This window comes from Oncorhynchus mykiss, chromosome 1 (assembly GCF_013265735.2).
Source record: "Oncorhynchus mykiss isolate Arlee chromosome 1, USDA_OmykA_1.1, whole genome shotgun sequence".
Lineage (NCBI taxonomy): Eukaryota > Metazoa > Chordata > Actinopteri > Salmoniformes > Salmonidae > Oncorhynchus > Oncorhynchus mykiss.
The window spans coordinates 32,712,908-32,733,213 of record NC_048565.1 but is presented as its reverse complement, the minus strand read 5'-3'; the positions used below and the strand labels follow the sequence as shown (position 1 = coordinate 32,733,213).

The 20,306-nt window shown below is 41.3% G+C and overlaps 1 protein-coding gene across 1 annotated transcript in view; it reads left to right on the top strand.

Moving 5' to 3' along the window:
* LOC110532201 (FERM domain-containing protein 4A) overlaps positions 1 to 20,306 on the top strand; it is a 204,184-nt gene that overhangs the window by 1,236 nt on the left and 182,642 nt on the right. The gene's annotated exons all lie outside the window — the stretch shown is intronic.

Sequence of the window (20,306 nt, the reverse complement as noted above, 5' to 3'; positions counted from 1 at the left end):
TGGGCTGGTTATGAGACATAGTAGAGTAGAAACCACTGTTACCAGAGGGGAGGGGTGCTAAATGTGTGTGTGTGTGTGTGTGTTTACATCCGTGCGTGGTTGTGTGGGTGTGGGTGTGCGTGTGTGTTTACATCCGTGTGTGGGTGTGTGTGTGTGTGTGTGTGTGTGTGTGTGTGTGTGTGTGTGTGTGTGTGTGTGTGTGTTTACATCCGTGTGTGGGTGTGCGTGTGTGCATGCATGTATCTTTTAAGATGAGAAGTAGAGAAAAGAGAAATAGTTAGGAAGGGAGAGGAAAGGAAAGGAAAGAAGAGAAAAGCCAGGAGAGGACACATTTTGAAGTGTCCTTTTTCTCATTCATTAATGGCTAGAGCTTGATTTTGGCAATTGTATTCTCTTTCTCTAGATTCAGATAAAATACACATTTTCTAGTGAGAGAGGAAACTGTAAGGGATGTCTGCCCTAAGTTCATACAAGAGACCACAGGAAACATCTCTGATCAGAGGTTAGGTTGTTTAATAAGGATTGCAAGCCGGATTGCAACCCAGAGTTTACACTTACAGTAATTTGCAAGTAACACACTCAGTTCAAAAGATTGTGTTTTCCCTTTGTATCCCCTAATGAGGTTCACCCAGCCCAGGGTGATGTCCCTGAACTGTAATACCATATAAGCTTCCCAATCCTTCTTCCTCCTTTTGCTATCATGTGCTAGCAGAAGTAAGACTGTACATAGCATCAACAGGAACTGGAGGTATAGTTTCAACACACAGACATCTGACTTACAGACAAAGCACTTACAAAGTGTCTACTACCACTGATTCTTAATCTCAAGCTAAAGCAAAACATTAATCATTGTACTTTTGTAATTACAGGTGTTCCTATAATGTACAGATATTGTAACATTAATTTCAAAACATACACACACACACACCCACATCTTTGTCCAATAGCTGCTGGATATCCAGAGAAACTGACAGCACTATGAAATTAGCTGCTTTTCAACAAGGCCATTTTGAACACTTTAAAATACAGTGACATCTCAAAGTGCCTTCCAGGCAAGAAATATAAGTAACTTCAATAGAGACAAAGCACTAGACCCACAATATTCTATTCTAGTCTTTGTAATTCTATGTGTTTCCTCCATCCCAGAGAGGTGTCACGCATCACTGAACTACCTGTTATCTCGTCCTGTCATGGCTGGCTGTAGCCATGGCAATAGGTCATGTTACACACCCAGGGATTGGACAGAAGGAGGGGGAGGCAGGAGGGATGAGGAGAGAGGGATGGGGGAGAGGGAGGAGATGAAAAAGGGAAAGTTGGAGCATAAGTCAAAATATAGCAGCATTGCTATCTGATAACTGATCAAACTCAGTCATACATGTGTTCATTAAATCCAACCATGCATTTGTATTCACGCTGTCATGTTCAGTGCTCAATCCCATCTGAAATATTAATGTAGATTTATGCAGCTTAGAGGTGTGTGTGTGTATGCTAGAGTGTGGCTATGTGTGTCTGTATAAATATTCATAAAGTTTCTGCTGTATGTATTAATATTTCAGGTAAGGCAGTGATAATCTCCTGTAATTACAGGAAGTGATTTTAATAGCACACAGACCACACTGTAAACACCCCACATCACCCACAGCAAATATTGACACACATAAATAATACAGAGCAACCACACACAACCTGCAGAAAGATCTCCCTCTCTATCACTCTACCCTTCTCCATCACTCTACCCTTCTCCATCACTCTACCCCTCTCCATCACTCTACCCTTCTCCATCACTCTACCCCTCTCCATCACTCTACCCCTATCCATCACTCTACCCTTCTCCATCACTCTACCCCTCTCCATCACTCTACCCTTCTCCATCACTCTACCCCTCTCCATCACTCTACCCCTATCCATCACTCTACCCCTCTCCATCACCCTACCCATCTCCATCACTCTAACCCTCTCCATCACTCTAACCCTCTCCATCACTCTACCCTTCTCCATCACGCTACCCCTCTCCATCACTCTACCCCTCTCCATCACTCTACCCCTCTCCATCACTCTACCCATCTCCATCACTCTAACCCTCTCCATCATTCTACCCCTCTCCATCAATCTACCCCTCTCCATCACTCTAACTCTCTCCATCACTACCCCTCTCCATCACTCTACCCCTCTCCATCACTTTCCCTTCTCCATCACTCTACCCCTCTCCATCACTCTACCCCACTCCATCACTCTACCCTTCTCCATCACTCTACCCCTCTCCATCACTCTACCCCTCTCCATCACTCTACCCTTCTCCATCACTCTACCCCTCTCCATCACAATCCTTTTCTCTCTCCATTTATCTTTCCCTCTCCTTCTCTCTTTTACTCTCCCTCTCCCTATGTGTTAAGAAGGGCATCTGCTGTTATGTTTGTGCCAAGTTCACTGAGGGAACCTTCTCATTAGTGGGTACAGAGGCTGCTTACACAACGAGCAATAGAAGGCTCTCTCTTTCTCCCTCTCTTCCTCTCTCTCTCGTTCTCGTTCATACTCTGTCTCCTCTCTGGGGTGTCTCCTCTTGGAAAGGTTTAATGATGTTGCAAATGTAATCATTATTTTATTTAGCATGTTAACATCATTATAAATGTAAATGATGGATGGGGCTCGGGGCGAAGCTTGTGAGAACATGGAACTATTATCAACCTTCAGCTGAGATTAACACATCTATCCGTTTAGACAGGTTCTTAGCCACAGTATAACCCTCTCCTCCGTGCACAGACCCCAAACCCATTCCAGAACCACTGCCTAAGGACCAAACAACCTCATTCCGTTAGCGGACAGGAAGTAACCTTGTTCGATTAGAGGCAGCAGGAAATGGCTTTTTATTTGTGCTGAGGATTCTTGTTGTGGCTGATAGAAATAAAGACATGCAGTAAATTGTGTTTTAGTTATCCTCTGGGCTCCATCTGTCTGGAGCGAATGTGATTGGAGCTGAGTTACAGTACAGTAGTTATAACTCTGAGTGGTCTCAGGCGAGTCATAAATAGCAGGCCTAGGGGACGGCAAATATGATTGAAACCCGGAGCAAATATTTTGTTAAAGGCTAAAAAAAAGTATTCATAAACTCTACATAAATGTGATACAAAGCATCTATAACGGTATGTTATAAAGGGTTCAGAAATGTGGCATAACTGTGTGACATTATCACCAATGTCAAATATGACATAATCCATTATGCAGAATATGTTATAAACATGTGCTTTAAAAAGGGTGATATGTTGTGCTGAAGGATGATGTTTTGTGCGCCGCTCTATGGGATTCACCATCATGGCCGGTAGTGATACAGCCTGAGATTGAACCAGGGTCTGTAGTGATGCCTCTAGCACTGAAATGCAGTGCATTAGACTGCTGCACCACTCGGGAGCATACGCTCTGAAGTGAAGTCATGTTAGTCACATTACAACTAATCTCATTCCCGGACACTTATGCCCAAATGGTCTGGTGGACCAACGCATCAAACCTGGCCTTCATTAGTTAGGGTTAGGTTTAAAATCACATTTTAACAAGATAAATTGTGGAAATGGGTAGGGTTTAGATATAATTATGACTTTTTGACTTTTTAACTAGTAACGATGACAAATTCTTTACACAGGTCACTCCTTTAGAATGATATGGTCACTCCCACTAAGGCCAACTTTGAATGGTTGATATCCCACCAAGAAACACTGACGTTGATGAATGCCCTTAACCTAAAGAAATTGAAAGTAGCTTTCTTCTGGAACCAAGGGACATGTTCCTCAGTACACAACATCGAACAAAACAAAACCAGCCACACCGTGAGGTGCTGGGCCCAGTCAGGTCTTTGACACATTCACCCACTCCCCCACTGAAATATCTGCCACAAAATGTTTGCGCCATTGTTAACAGGCTCTGAGGTGTGGTCAGTCATCTTCTGGCTACGCCGGGTGGAGATTATAAGAGTACATGGCCATTAAGGCCAGATTCTTCATCCAGATGTTCAAACGTTCATAGATGACCAGTAGGGTTGTAGAGGGTGCAACAGGTCAGTACCTCAGGAATAAATGTCAGTTGGCTTTTTATAGCCGAGCATTCAGTGGTCGAGACAGCAGGTGCGGTAGACAGGGAGACATAGAGTCGAATGCAGCAGGTCCGGGACAAGGTAGTACGTCTGGTGAACAGGTCAAGGTTCCATAGCCGCAGGCAGAACAGCTGAAACTGGAGCAGCAGCAAGACCAGTTGGACTATGGGCAGCCAGGAGTCATCAGGTCAGGAGGGGAAGGAGAGATGGAGAGAGAGACACTTAGAGGGAGCATACTTAAATTCACAAAGGACACCAGATAAGACAGGAGAATTACACCAGATAGAACAGACTCACCCTGGCCCCCAGGGACACAAGCAACAGCGTCAGCATCGGGTAACAGAAGGACAGACGACAAATAATGCAGCATCAGGGAACAGAGCTGGGGAACTGACAAGTATAGGAGGGATAATGACAGAAGTGACTGAGTCCAGGTGAGTCCAATAATTGATCAAGCGTGTGACGGGAGAAGGCAGGTGTGCGTAATGATGGTGGAAGGAGTGAGTAATGCTGGGGAGCCTGGTGTCTTCGAGCTCCAGGGAGGGAGTGCGGGAGCAGGCGTGACAGGATTAGCTTTTCTGCATAATTTTTTATCAAAATGTTTCAGATTTTTGCAATGTTACAAAATAGAAAAAAGCACTCCTTGAAATATTATTGATATGTTGGTCAAAAGAGAGATCAGGGTCCAGAGTAACGCCGAGGTCTTTCACAGTTTTATTTGAGACAACTGTACAACCATCAAGATTCATTGTCAGATCCAACAGCAGATCTCTTTGTTTCTTGGGACCTAGAACTAGCATCTATGTTTTGTCCGAATTTAAAAGGAAAAAAATAGCCAAATTCACTTCCTTATGTCTGAAACACAGGCTTCCAGGGTTGGCAGTCATCGAAATGTACATCTGTGTGTCGTCTGTACAGCAGTGAAAGTTGACATTGTGTTTACGAATGACATCACCAGGAGGTAGAATATATAGTGAAAACAATAGTGGTCTTTAAACAGAACCTTGAGGAACGCAGAAACATGCTGTTGATTTGTCAGAGGATAAACCATCCACAGAGACGAACTGATATCTTTCTGACAGATAAGATCTAAACCAGGCAAGAACTTGTCCGTGTAGACAAATTAGGGTTTATAATCTCTCCAAAAGAATGTCATGATCGATGGAGTCAAAAGCTGCACTAAGGTATAGGAGCACGAGCATGCAGAGACTTTGTCTGATGCCTTTAAAAGGTCATTTAACACCTTCTTGAGTGCAGTCTCGGTGATATGATGGGGTCTAAAACCAGACTGAAGCGTTTTGTATACATTATTTGTCTTCAGAAAGGCAGTGAATTGCTGCGCAACAGCTTTTTCTAAAATGTTTGAGAGGAATGCGAGGTTTGATATAGGCCAAATGTTTTTTACATTTACCCGGTTAATGTTCGGCTTTTTCAAGTGAGGCTTTCTTTACTGCCAGCTTTTTTACTGACAATTTTAGTGCGTTTGGTACACATCTGGTGGATAGGGAGCCATTATTTTATGTTCAACCTAGGATGGCCATGCACAGGAAGTAGCTCTTTCAGTAGTTTATTTTGAATACGGTCTAGTATGCAGCTTGAAGGTTTAGAGGCCATGACTATTGTCATGTGTCAAGAGATACAGGATTTAAAAACGTGAGAGTATCCATTGATTCTATGTCCTGGCAGTTCTGTGCAGACTCAGGACAACTGAGCTTTGGAGAAATACTCAGATTCAAAGAGGAGTCCGTAATTTGCTTTCTAATGATCATGATCTTTTCATCACTGCTGAAGTGAAAGCCATCCTCTCTTGGGGAATGCTTCTATTTATTTAGCTTTGCGACAGTATCAAAAAATAAATGTTGGATTGTTCTTATTCTCCTCAATTAGGTTGAAAAAAATAAGATGATCGAGCAGGAATGAGGGCTCTTCGATATTGCACAGTACTGTCTTTCCAAGCTAGTCGTTAGACTTCCAGTTTGGTGGAGCCCCATTTCCATTCCAATTTTCTGGAAGGTTGCTGAGGTATTTGCTGTTTACCAGGGAGCAAATTTCTTGTGATAAATGTTTTTTGTTTTTAGGGGTGCGATTGCATCGAGATTATTACACAAAGTTACATTTAGATCCTCAGTTATGTGGTTAACCGATTTTTGTACTCTGATATCCTTAGGTAGGTGGGGGGAATCTGGAAGGGCATCTAGGAATCTTTGTCTGAGAATTTATTGCATGACTTTTGATGATCCTTGGTTGGGGTCTCGAGTAGATTAATTGCTGCGATTACAAACGTAATAAAATGGTGGTCCACATGTTGGACAAAACCCACTGAGTCGATGATGGCTCCGAAAGCCTTTTGGAGTGGGTCTGTAGACTTTTCCATGTGAATATTAAAGTCACCAACAATTTGAATATTATCTGCCATGACTACAAGGTCCGATAGGAATTCAGGGAACTCAATGATTATGTCACACAGTTATGCCACATTTATGAACCCTTTATAACATACCACTATAGATGCTTTTTTATCACATTTATGTAGTGTTTATGAATACTTTTTTTTAGCCTTTATAAGCTAAACGTAATTTAAATAACAAAACATTTGTTCCGGGTTTCAATCATATTTGCCGTCCCCTAGGTCTGCTCTCTTTGACTCGCCTGAGACCACTCAGAGTTACAACTACTGTACTGTAACTCCACTCCAATCACATTTCCAGAAGCATTGAAGCAATTGTCCGGCTATGGGGACTGTACAGGGAGGTGTATACTACTATCTGTACTTATTGGTGGCACAGACGCTGTTTCATCCTTCCCTACACTGAAATTAGATGAAATTGTGTTAATGTTACTACTTAGCTTTTTCATCTGGTGGAGGTCCTGTAGAACAATGTTCAGATAAAGCTTCTGGGTTGAAAAAGTTGAAAAAAGCCATATATTTCCTTTCATTTGTACATTTGTGAAACAATACAATACATTAAGTTTTAAAAAGTCCATCAATGCATTTACATTGAACATTACACAGGGCTGTGAACAGTGTAGCTTCACCCTGAGCTGGCAAATCAATGGTTCTTGCCTCTCTGCCTGCTAGAGGTACTGCATGTTGGTTCCAACCTTAAAGGTAACAAAGAAAGTTAGTAGGTCTGTTAGGAAATGCCTGTGTCACACCATCTGGATAAGGCGTTTCTGTGCTGTTCCAGAAACTCCAAATGGGGAGATGGGAATCTCCAATCGATTCATATTATTATATTCCTCTTTCATTTACAAATCTCATGATGTGACTATGAGACGTGGCTGTATCTAGCTAGCTAAATTTCGGCTAGCTAGCAATTGCTTAAAGTCCCCAAAATTATTTGAATTAACAATTGAGGTAGCTACAGTATGTAATCTAACTCAAAACTCAACTACTACAAACAAATTTAAATTACAATACATAAAGGTTAAGTTACTTATTTTTCGCTGCCCAGTGGCACCACAAGCGCTAATTTGATTTTCGTCTCGTCATGATCAGCGTCTGGTCAACAACACTAAAAAAGTACTTCCATGTCACGTAATTTCAGAAATTTTCAAAATAAAGTCCCCCCCAGTCTAATATTGCGGGTAATTATTATAGTAGAAACATATTATCGTAATAGTAGAAAAGTGTGAAAAAAACTGTGTTTTCATGAGATATGAAAAATACTTGTCTAAACATTTAACAATGTTTCATATTTGTTCATATTTAAGTGACATTTATATTAAATCTGGGTTTTAAAACATGCGCCAGGGTCAAATAAATCCTCCAATGCGAATCACTGTATATGGAATATATATTGGCTTAGAGCAAGAACTATTCTGGGTGGCGCAGTAAAGTATTGTAGGGAATATTCAATAGAGTCTGTAAAATGTATATATGGTGTCATTTCATGGGGCTTTGAATAATACGGAGTGTTACTGGCCTTTTACTCCACGATTCCATTGGCGGCCACACCTGGGGTCGACTTCCTGACGGGCTGCCCCCAGATGGTGAAGGTAGGAAACAACACCTCCACTTCGCTGATCTTCAACACAGGGGCCCCACAAGGGTGCATGCTCAGCCCCCTCCTATACTCCCTGTTCACCCATGACTGCATGGCCAAGCACGCCTCCAACTCAATCATCAAGTTTGCAGACGACACAATAGTAGAAGGCCTGATTACCAACAATGACGAGACAGCCTACAGGGAGGAGGTGAGAGCCCTGGCGGAGTGGTGCCAGGAAAATAACCTCTCCCTCAATATCAACAAAATGAAGGAGCTGATCATGGACTTCAGGGAAAAGCAGAGGGAGCACGCCTCTATCCAACATCGACAGGACCGCAGTAGAGAAGGTGGAAAGCTTCAAGTTCCTCAGTGTACACATCACTGATGATCTGAAATGGTCCACCCACACAGACAGTGTGGTGAAGAAGGCTCAACAGCGCCTCTTCAACCTCAGGAGGCTGAAGCCTGAAGCCTGAAGCCTGTCTGCTTGGCCCGTAAGACCCTCAGAAACTTTTACAGATGCACAATTGAGGGTATCCTGTCGGGCTGTATCACCGCCAGCAACCGCAGGGCTCTCCAGAGGGCGGTATGGTCTGCCCAACACATCACCGGGGGCACACTGCCTGCCCTCCAGGACAACTACAGCACCCGATGTCACATGAAGGCCAAAAAGATCATCCAGGTCATCATTGTTTTGAACACAGAGAATCAAATTTGGTTGTTTTTCTATTAAAATCGGGGGAAAGAATGGGGGACAGTCTCACTTCAGAATTATTCTAAAATTCTCAACGTCCAATTTCAAAGTTGTTCCAAACATCAAATTTCAAAGTGTTTAATTAAGGTTAGGTTTAGGCATGAACTCCGAAATCTCAATCTTAACGTTCTATTGTTGGATTCAAACATGCACCACAGGCAGATGGTTACACCCATCCGCCATCCGAGTCCAAAAAGCCCTATCTAAACCAAAACCTACTTGAAGATAACAACACTCACTGGTGCCCTTATTGGCCGGTTTCCATGTCATCTCCCGACATCCTCAGACATGGATGGATGTCAAATATTGACTTATATCATGGGTGACCTGGATGCCCCACATCTGATCTCCTCAGTAGGATACATGATGTCACTCCTGCCTCCATAAAATTAGGTCTATTCATATCACACACTACAGAACATCAAATTATGTATGTGTGTGTGTGCATGTGTGTGTGTGTGTGCACGTGTGTGTTCATGCACGTGTTTTGTTTGTAGTATATTAGGTTAGGGCTGATTGCAGAAGATAAGAGCAGAGGACTCAGTCTGATGGAGCCAAGCTCTTTATTCACCGCTAATCAATTGACCCTCTATGACTTGTGTGTGTGCTTGCTTGAGAATGAGAACGACATCTTCTATATTTAACAGCAGTCGAAATACGCCAACAGTGTGTATTCACAATCATTTCATCAGCATTTGTCTCTTTTGACGATGTCTATAAGAAGTTGTAGTGATAATTAATGATCAATTGGCCCAGCGTCGTCCGGGTTAGGGTTTGGCCGGGGTAGGCCATCATTGTAAATAAGAATTTGTTCTTAACTGACTTGCCTAGTTAAATAAATAAAAAAAGTATTTGCAACAAGAAAAGGACATGCAATATTTTTTGCATTGAGGGCTGTTTTGGGGGGTGGCGATGAAGAGACTAAGGGTGCATGATTTCTGTGTTCAGAGGTTGTACAGTATTTTACAGTATCTCTCTCGCTCTCTCTCTCGCCCTCCTCTGTCGTCCTGAAGGAGGAGGGGTAATGTAATATCTGGCCGTATGTTATCATGCAGTATTCTAATTGATTACCCTGCTGTACAGACGCTGGTTTGTGTGTGTATTACCCTGTGTCGTTCTCTGTCCCATTCTTAAATTGCAAGATAATATTTGTATTAATGTCAGATAAAATAATCACCACTGCAGACAAAATGCACCTACATAGACTGTGACAGAGAGAATTCTCACCTCAGTCACCTCACCTAAACCTTTTCACTTCCATGTCACGCTAGTCAAATGTGCGTTAACGCAAACACACAAACACACACACACACCATGGATGTGCATTTATCCCCTATCGCTTTCTCTCTCTGTTCCCTACTGTCATTGTATATCTCTTTTCTCTCTCCATCTATTTCTAATTGTTTTGTTCTCTCTCTTTGTATGCTATCTCTTTTCTGAACCGCTCTATCTCTCTCTCTATCTCGATCTCTGTATCAGTTTGTGTGTGTTTCTTTGTGTGTGTTTCTTTGTGTGTGTTTCTGTGTGTGTGTCTCTGTGTGTGTGTTTCTGTGTGTGTGCGTGTGTGTATGTGTGTGTGTGTATGTGTGTGCGTGTGTTTGTGTATGTGTGTTTCTGTGTGTGTGTGTGTGTGTGTGTGTGTGTGTGTGTGTGTGTGTGTGTGTGTGTGTGTGTGTGTGTGTGTGTGTGTGTTTTGGTAGCTGTGTGAAAGCTAATTGTAGATTTCACACACTCTGCTGTGTGTGATTACAGAGAAACAATTCAACCAAATTGAGTGAGGAGGGTAATTCACTTGATGCAACTGCATGGAGAAAACATAAACACATTTGCATGCATTTGCATTTTGTCTGAAGTGTTCAATAGGAAGTTTGTCATTTGCATTTCAGGAGATGCATTTTCTGTGTTGTCTGTATTTTGGTGATGATGCATGAGACATGAAATTATAATACAGTACTGTACTGTCTGAGTGGTACTGTAGTTAGGCCTTGGGTATATTACTGCTGATGTCAGTGTCACAGAGCTTTTCACTTCAGGCGAGACCCAATTCAGCTGAAGAATCACTACTGTATTTCTCCTAACAAAATGACATTGGGGATTATTCCACATTGTACAGGTGTCAACCAAATATGAGAAACAGTCTGCAGAGTCTGTTCTATACTAGGGCGGCGCACAACTGGCCCAGCATCGTCCGGGTTTGGCCGGTGTAGGCTGTCATTGTAAATAAGAATTTGTTCTTAACTGACTTGCCTAGCTAAATAAAGGTTAATATATATATATATATATATATATATATATATATATATATATATATATATATATATATATATATATTGTGGCGTATAGCAGGTCAGCCACCAGGGGGAGACTCGTCGAGGCCTGGTAACAGATGGAGTATACATCACGAGGCGATGGCTCCATCTGCTGGACGTATAAGGTCTCGCCGTGCTCTCCAGCCAGGACTAATTGGGGCTGATTGGGAGCTGGTGAGTAATCAAGGGCGGATTGCTCACCAGCTGTGCAAGGCCCATAAAGCTGCCAGAAAGGCAGCACACAGGGAGGAATAGGGGGAAGAAAGCACTCCTGTGGTATGGTTGACGGTTGCAGAGGTAAGAAGAGGGAGTTCAGTTTTGTTCCTGACAGGATAGTGCCAGACCCAGAAGACGGCATCCCAGAGAGGGTCTCATGGGGGATACATTTCATTTTCTTTTTGATCTATTATTTAAATAAACACCATTGAAACTGAGCTAATCCTGTAATTCATAACATAGGCCTGATAGTAGTGTAGAACTCTTTTTACTTACACACAATATAGCTGGGTCACCCCGTCCTGCCACATCCACTGCCCTGCAATGCCAAAACCCAACACACCCTACTCAGCATAGTGAAACATTCATTATTGGTTTCAGATGTGTTAGGCTTAGGCCAGAGTGACAACCAACACAACATTATGGCAGACCCCCAGGGCCAGGACTGAGCAGCCCAGCAGCTAGGGATTGCCTAAATAGGTATCCCCCCTGACGTGGGCAGGTTTTTATTACAGATTCCTTTTGTGGTACAGTATTTCATATAAGGCATCCATACCTTATGAAAGTTGCACAGTATACTCTTGATATTGTAATAAATCAAATCTAGTGATACATAACTTGACATTTCTGCCATCCATTGTGACATTGCCGAGGGATAAACAACCTTCCAACTATTGGCAAGGGCATATCTTAGCTGCTATAAATGCTAGGTTACACAGATTCTTCTGATAACAGTCTCCAGTATCAACATTTCCAAGCAAACAAAAACATGGTGAAGCGAGAATCTGTGTCCATGATATTTATTTTCACTGATGTATAGTATGTTCTATGGATTGTTTAAACTGCAGTAAATTATGTCTGAGATTTTATGAACATGACTGGACATTCAAGCACATCTGTATCCATTCATCATCATCAATAGTGTCTCCTAGGTCTTCCTCACATTTTTGTTTGACATGTTTTGTGTCATTGGGGAAAGTCTCTATCAACCCTTGATACAGTTTGGAAATCAACTTTAGAGGTTTGTCAGACTGCTCTAAAATAGTTTCAATCTTTGAAGCTTCTGGCTTGTCCAGTGTTTGCTGCACAGAGAGAATAAAGTGTTACATTTGTAAAAGTTCACCTCAGCTCCGTCACTGACTGGTCTTCCCTGGTTGTCTGACCTTGCTGAGACCCCTGTCACCATCAATCCTGCTCAGATGAGACATGACAAAGAATTACCTTGGTGTACATTTATACATTATATTATCCAATAATATAATCAAAGGTTTAATAATTGAAATGACCATTATTCCCAGATTCCAGACTCTACCCTACCCATCAACTCAAGATGGAACTATGTATCCGTTCACTGATTGTTATAATATACTGAAAAATTCACCTGAGCTCTGTAGACTGGTCTTCCCTGGCTGGCTGACCCTGCTGGGACACCTGTCACCATCTGATCCTGCTAAGAAACACAGACAACAGCTGCCTCTGTTTGCACACTCTATGGTGTCCGCGGGTCCTAAATCCAGCCTGCTGATACAGCCTACCAGACCGCCTGGAGTCTTCCACATGGTCCTAAAGCACACCGATGCCGCTTTTTCTATCACAGAGAAATGGTAAAACGGGGAGGGCCAAAAATGCCATTTTAGAATGTGGGGTGAAAGTTGTGCCCCTGCTCTTTGGCATGGCTTAGAATGAATGGCTTAGTATGGCCTGGCATGATTGGGCATATCCAGGCTGGAGTAATAATGATGAAAGGTTGGGCTCATTTCAATACTAAGCAGCTTAGTTCTATAGCCAATGCTATATTGCGGGAGAAGGACATACTGCAAACACCTCGTCATTACTGTTTTAGATGCATTGTACAACAAAACCAAATCATCAATGTAAATACCTCATATCTCATATCTCACATAGCTTACTGTGGTCTTATACTTCTTCTCCTGTCTCTACTGCTGCAATCCTCTGTACGTCCAGGACAGCAAGGGAGAAAGAGAGAAAGACAGATATTCACGTTAGACCCATGGGTAGGTACTGTAACTCTCACACCAGTGTGTGACTGCACTGCATGCATTAGAATGCATAAAGGCCTGTATGTGTGCACAGTGCATGTATTGTGTGTGTGTGTGTGTGTGTGTGTGTGTGTGTGTGTGTGTGTGTGTGTGTGTGTGTGTGTGTGTGTGCTCTGACTGTGAATGGTGCACTTAACCAAAATAGACTGTTAAGTCCTCTGTGTTCACTCTGCAGACTGTTAAGTCCTCTGTGTTCACTCTGCAGACTGTTAAGTCCTATGTGTTCACTCTGCAGACTGTTAAGTCCTCTGTGTTCACTCTACAGACTGTTAAGTCCTCTGTGTTCACTCTGCAGACTGTTAAGGCCTATTGATGGAGCTGGAGGGGAATACATCTCATTATAATGGAGTGTGTGTGCATTTTTCTGTGAGAAGTGTGTGTGTGTGTGTGTGTGTGTGTGTGTGTAATGAAAGGTATTCTCTAGCTGCATGTTAATGAAAAGAGTAGAGTGTAACAGGGTTCTATGTGAATCTCATGTCTGACTGACTGGTTCAAAGTTTTCAATTGAGCTCACTGCTGAAATATTGTGTGTGCGTGCGTGCGTGTGTGCGTGCGAGCGAGCGAGTGAGTGAGACATGATGTAATTGAGGAACTAATTAAAGCCAGTAATGAGGTAGAAGTGCCCCATGTGTGGCTGGCAGATGCTGCGTTGCTCATCAAAAACATTTTTTTACACAGATGTTGTTTGAACTGCAAAAATCAACAAACATTCACATGACACTCTTATCCAGAGCAATCAGTACATACATTTTCAAACAAGTCTCCCATGGGAATTAAACCCACAACCACAGCATTGCAGGCACCATGCTCTACTGACTGAGCCACATGGGACCAATTGTGTGGAAGTGTGGGCTGTGTGTGAGCTGTGACAGATGCTGTTCATTTACAAGTCACATGGCTACTCCAGTTTAAGAGGGAATGTATACTTTACTATCTGCACACTTGGTCCCATGTGCACAATTACTGCACAATTGCAGTATTTTCTGTTCCTCCCCTACCACCCACCTACTCACCTACAGAGAGAGATAAAGAGAGTGTGAGAGAGAGAGAGAGAGAGAGAGAGAGAGAGATATTACTTCTAATGCAGTAGCTTCCTATAGAGGGAGATAGAGTACACTAAACCAAATTACTCATACTGCTCTCTGTCTAATGAAAACGTTCCAATAACCATACCAAAGATTTTCTATTGTATTGACAAGATATTCTAGTGATCACTCTAACAATGGAAATACATGCAACGATGGAAGGTTGGCGGGAGGAGGCGAGATCAGGTGAGACCATTTTAGCCAATGAGAGGGCAGATACGCATGTGAACAACAAGCACAACTACGATATTAATTAGATTTTTTCAAAGTTGCAGAAATGCCACATGCGTCCACTTATATCAGTGCATTTGTGACGACCTAACGATTACGAAACATCTGCTCGACCGAGTAAGACTCACGTAGCAACTGCACTGTTGACCAAATTTGACACTCTCATCGACCTCCAAACAAAAATACCTCACTGGTGGTCTTTTTTTTGTGGACAGATTTTGGGTGGAGTAAACCCTCGCACTTTGCCTCTTCCTTTCTGCCGATACTAGGCGAGTACGTCTACTCTGGGGATATGTCCCAATTATCTCTCCTCCTCTCCTATCTATCCAAAGTGTGCACTTGTACACTTTCCATGACTGATTTGAAAGGAAATGACTGGTGTAAACTCCTTCTATAGCCCATGCCTCCAACGCCTATGTCACCAATCCAACACGTTTAGATTTGTAGGAAGTAGCCTTAGTGAACACTTCAGGAGAAAGGAGATATTCATGGGATGCACCCATGGGTGTGTGTTTTAGATCAACTAGACTACATTGAGCAGCAACAACAGCTGAGGCGGAGTCAGTATCAGGTGCAAAAATAAGTGGTAGGTAGGCCTAGGGTCTATTTGTTTTAGCTACAGTGTATGATGAGAAGACTGGATCCAGATGTTGTCTGATATTAACAAAATATATACTGAACAAAAATGTAAATGCAATATGCAACAATTTCTATTTTTTTACTGAGTTACAGTCATATAAGGAAATCAGTCATTTGAAATACATACATTAGGCCCTAATCTATGGATTTTACATGACTGGGAATATAGATATGCATCTGTTGGTCACAGATACCTTAAAAAATTGGTAGTGGACTGGATCAGAAAACCAGTCAGCATCTGGAGTGACCATCCATTTGCTTCATTCAGTGCGACATATCTCCTTTGCATAGAGTTCTTCACGCGGTTGAATGTGGCCTGTGGAATGTTGTCCCACTCCTTTTCAATGGCTGTGCGAAGTTGCTGGATATTGGCTGGAACTGGAACACTGTTGTACAGGCCAATCCAGAGCATCCCAAACATACAATACAGGTCAAAGGTTTGGACACACCTACTCATTCAAGGGTTTTTCTTTAATTTTACTATTTTCTACATTGTAGAATAATAATGAAGACATCAAAACTATGAAATAACACATATGGAATAATTTAGTAACCAAAAAAGTGTTAAACAAATCAAAATATATTTTAGATTTTAGATTCTTCAAAGAAGCCACCCTTTGCCTTGATGACAGCTTTGCACACTCTTGGCATTCTCTCAACCAGCTTCACCTGGAATGCTTTTCTAACAGTCTTGAAGGAGTTCCCACATATGCTGAGCACTTGTTGGCTGCTTTCACTTCACTCTGCGATCCAACTCATCCCAAACCATCTCAATTGGGTCGAGGTCGGGTGATTGTGGAGGCCACGTCATCTGATGCAGCACTCCATCACTCTCCTTCTTGGTCAAAAAGCCCTGTGTTTTGGGTCGTTGTCCTGTTGAAAAACGAATGAGAGTCCCATTAAAAACTTCTTCTGGATCGGTGTCCCTTCCACGTGACGTTGAGCTAACATAGGCTAATGCGATTAGCATGAGGTTGTAAGTAACAAGAAAATTTCCCAGGACATATCTGATATTGTCAAAAAGAGTAAATTAACTGCTAACTGCATCTAACTGCACTGTCCAGTACACTGTCCAGTACTGCACTGTAGCTATTACAGTGAAATAATACCATACTATTGTTTGAGGAGAGTGCACAATTTGAAATATGAAAAGTTATTAATAAACAAATGTGGCAATTTGGGCAGTCTTGATACAACATTTTTAACAGAAATGCAATGGTTCATTGGATCAGTCTAAAACTTTGCAAATACACTGATGCCATCTAGTGGCCAAAATTTAAATTGCACCTGGGCTGGAATAATATATTATGGCCTTTCTCTTGCATTTCAAAGAAGATGGTAAAAATGTTTTACAAAAGAACGGTTGGTTTTTTCTTTGTATTATCTTTTACCAGATCTCTTGTGTGATATTATACTACATTCATTTCACATTTCCATAACCGTCAAAGTGTTTCCTGTCAAATGGTACCAAGAATATTCATATCCTTGCTTCAGGGCTTGAGCTACAGGCAGGCAGATTTGGGTATGTCGTTTTAGACGAAAATTGAAAAAAGGGGCTAATCCTTAATTAAGGAAAGAAATTCCACAAATTACCTTTTATCAAGGCACACCTGTTAATTGAAATGGATTCTAGGTGACTACCTCATGAAGCTGGTTGAGAAAATTCCAAGAGTGTGCAAAGCGGTCATTAAGGCAAAGGGTGGCTTCTATGAAGAATCTGAAATATACTTTTTTTTTGTTTAACCTTTATGGGATAGGGGGCAGCATTTTCACTTTTGGATGAATAACGTGCCCAGAGTGAACTGCCTCCTACCCTGTCCCAGATGCTAATATATGAATATTATTATTAGTATTGGATAGAAAACACTGAAGTTTCTAAAACTGTTTGAATGATGTCTGTGAGTATAACAGAACTCACATGGCAGGCGAAAACCTGAGAAAAATCCAACCAGGAAGTGGGAAATTTGAAGTTTGTAGTTTTTCAAAGCTTGGCCTACCGAATACACAGTGTCTATGGACTCAAGTTGCACTTCCTACGGCTTCCACTAGATGTCAACCGTCTTTAGAAACTTGTTTCAGGCTTCTGCTATAAAGGAGGGGGTAATGGGAGCTGAATGAGTCATGGGTCTGGCAGAGTGTCTCGGGCTCGTGATGCGCGCTTCCGATAGAGTTAGCTCTCGTTCCAGTGTTTTTCTTCAGACATTGAAATTCTCCGTTTGGAACCTTATTGATGATTTATGTTAAAAACATCCTAAAGATTAATTCTATACATTGTTTGACTTGTTTCTACGATCTGTAATGGAACTTTTCGAGTTTTTGTCTGGACGAAGTGCTCGCGCCTCATGAAGATGGATTACTGGGCTGAACAAGCTAACAACAAGTGGCTATTTGGACATAAATGATGGACTTTATGGAACTTTATGGAACAAATCAGTCATTTATTGTCGAACTGGGATTCCTGGGAGAGCCTTCTGATGATCATCAAAGGTAAGTGATTATTTATAGTGTTATTTCTAACTTCTGTTGATTCCAAAAACAGATATTTCTTTGGCTGGATTGGGCTCTGAGCGTCGTTCTCAGATGATGTTTTTTCCGTAAAGTTTCTTTGAAATCTGACATCTGGTTGCATTAAGGAGAAGTCTATCTTAAATTCTGTGAATAACACTTGTATCTTTTATCAATGTTTATTATAAGTATTTCTGCAAAATCACTGGATGTTTTGTAATCAAAACATTACTGCACGTAACGCGACAAAGTAAACTGAGATTTTTGGATATAAATATGCACATTATTGAACAAAAGATACAAGATATGAGTGTCATCTGATGAAGATCATCCAAGGTTAGTGATTCATTTTATCTATATTTCTGCTTTTTGTGACTCCTATCTCTGGCTGGAAAAATGGCTGTGTGTTTTCTTGATTTGGCTATGACCTAACATAATCATATGTTGTGCTTTCGCTGTAAAGCCTTTTTGAAATCGGACACGATGGGTAGATAAACAAGAAGCTTATCTTGCATTTGCTGTATTGGACTTGTTAATGTGTCAAAGGTACATATTTCAAAAAAATATTTTTGAATTTCGCGCACTGCCTTTTCAGTGGAATGTTGTCGAGGGGTTCCGCTGCCCTAGAAAGGTTAACCATTTTTTGGTTACTATATGGTTTCATATGTGTTATTTCATAGTCTTCACTATTATTCTACAATGTAGAAAATAGTCAAAATAAAGAAAACCCTTGAATGGGTAGGTGTCTCTAAACGTTTGACTTGTACTGTAAATAATGGGTGACATGCCTGGTGAGTTTGCAGACCATGGATAAACTGGAACATTTTCAGCATCCAGGAATTGTGTACAGATCCTTGCAACATGAAACATGAGGTGATGGAGGCAGATGAATGGCACGACAATGTGCTTCAGGATCTCATCACGGTATCTCTTTGCATTCAAATTGCCATCAATAAAATGCAATTGTGTTCGTTATCCATACCTTATGCCTACTCAAACTCCGCCATCACCATGGAGCACTCTGTACACAACGTTGACATTAGTAAACTACTCGCCCACACAATGCCATACACATGGTCTGCGGTTGTGAGACCGGTTTGATGTAACACCAAATTCTCTAAAATGACGTTGGAGGCGGCTTATGGTAAATAAATGAACATTCAATTCTCTGGTGGACTTTCCGGGAGTCAGCATGCCAATCTGTGGCATTGTGTTGTCTAACAAACCTGCACATTTTTTGAGTGCCTTTTATTGTCCCCAGCACATGGTGCACCTGTGTAATGATCATGCTGTTTAATCAGCTTCTTCATATGCCACACCTGTCAGGTGGATGGATTATCTTGGCAAAGGAGAAATGCTCACTAACAGGGACCTAAAGATGTTTGTGCACACATTTTGAGAGAAATAGTCCTGCTAAGGTTTGGAATCTATTTTGCTAGTTTTATCTTGTTCTTGATACCATGTCTTCTTTTGAGGTGTTTTGACTGATGTCACATCTATGCTAATGTAGCAAAATTTCACTAGCTAGCTAACAATAACTGTAACAATGTATTTGAGAGACAAGTGCTCACTGTGCAAATGTATTTGTTTCCAATAAACATTGGAAACGAAATATAGTTAACATGTTGTCCACAATCTAAGCCAACCCTCTCTGTTTTGCCCTATAGTTTTGTTGCTAAACAACCAAACTGTCTATAAGGGACTGCCATTGTTTTAAAGATTTTGCAATTCCACACAAAATAATGGCGGTGTGCCTAATTATATGTCATGTGCATTTGTTAATGTCTGATTTTGAAACTGGACACACGGTTAGTGCACTGTACCATTAACAAAAAGATTGCTGTTCGAATCCCCAAGCTGACAATGTGAAAATTCTGCCGATGTACCCTTGAGCAAGGCACTTATACCTAATTTCTCAGAGGGTACTTTTTTGGTTGGTAAGTCGTTTCTTGAAAAACTCCTCAGATTTCTGAAATATTTAAAAAATAAAATAAATACTAATTATGGCATCGATAGACCCGTTGTGGTCAAAATGTACCTCTCTTGGTGCTTTCAGAGTTAACGATCATTGTAACTTTTTAAATACATTTGTTAATCATTGTTCGTTATTTTTACTTTTCGTTTTACATGTATTTTAACATTATTGCAAAAATATATATATTTGCATTCATTGTGTTTCTCCTCCCTTGACATCTTCAATAAATACATTTTAAACTGCACTTCTTTTCACTGTTGAATTAAATGAGAAATCAGAAACCTTGGTTAATTGTTAAGACTAAAATATCATTGCTGGCATAAGCCTAATTAACATCAATGTGCATGCATTAGATATTCTCAACTCAGATTTGTTTTGCAAGATAATAATTTAAGGTGAGTAATCAAACAGTAAAATAATTTAAAATGCCCTAATAGCCTCTTACATGTATACTGAATACAG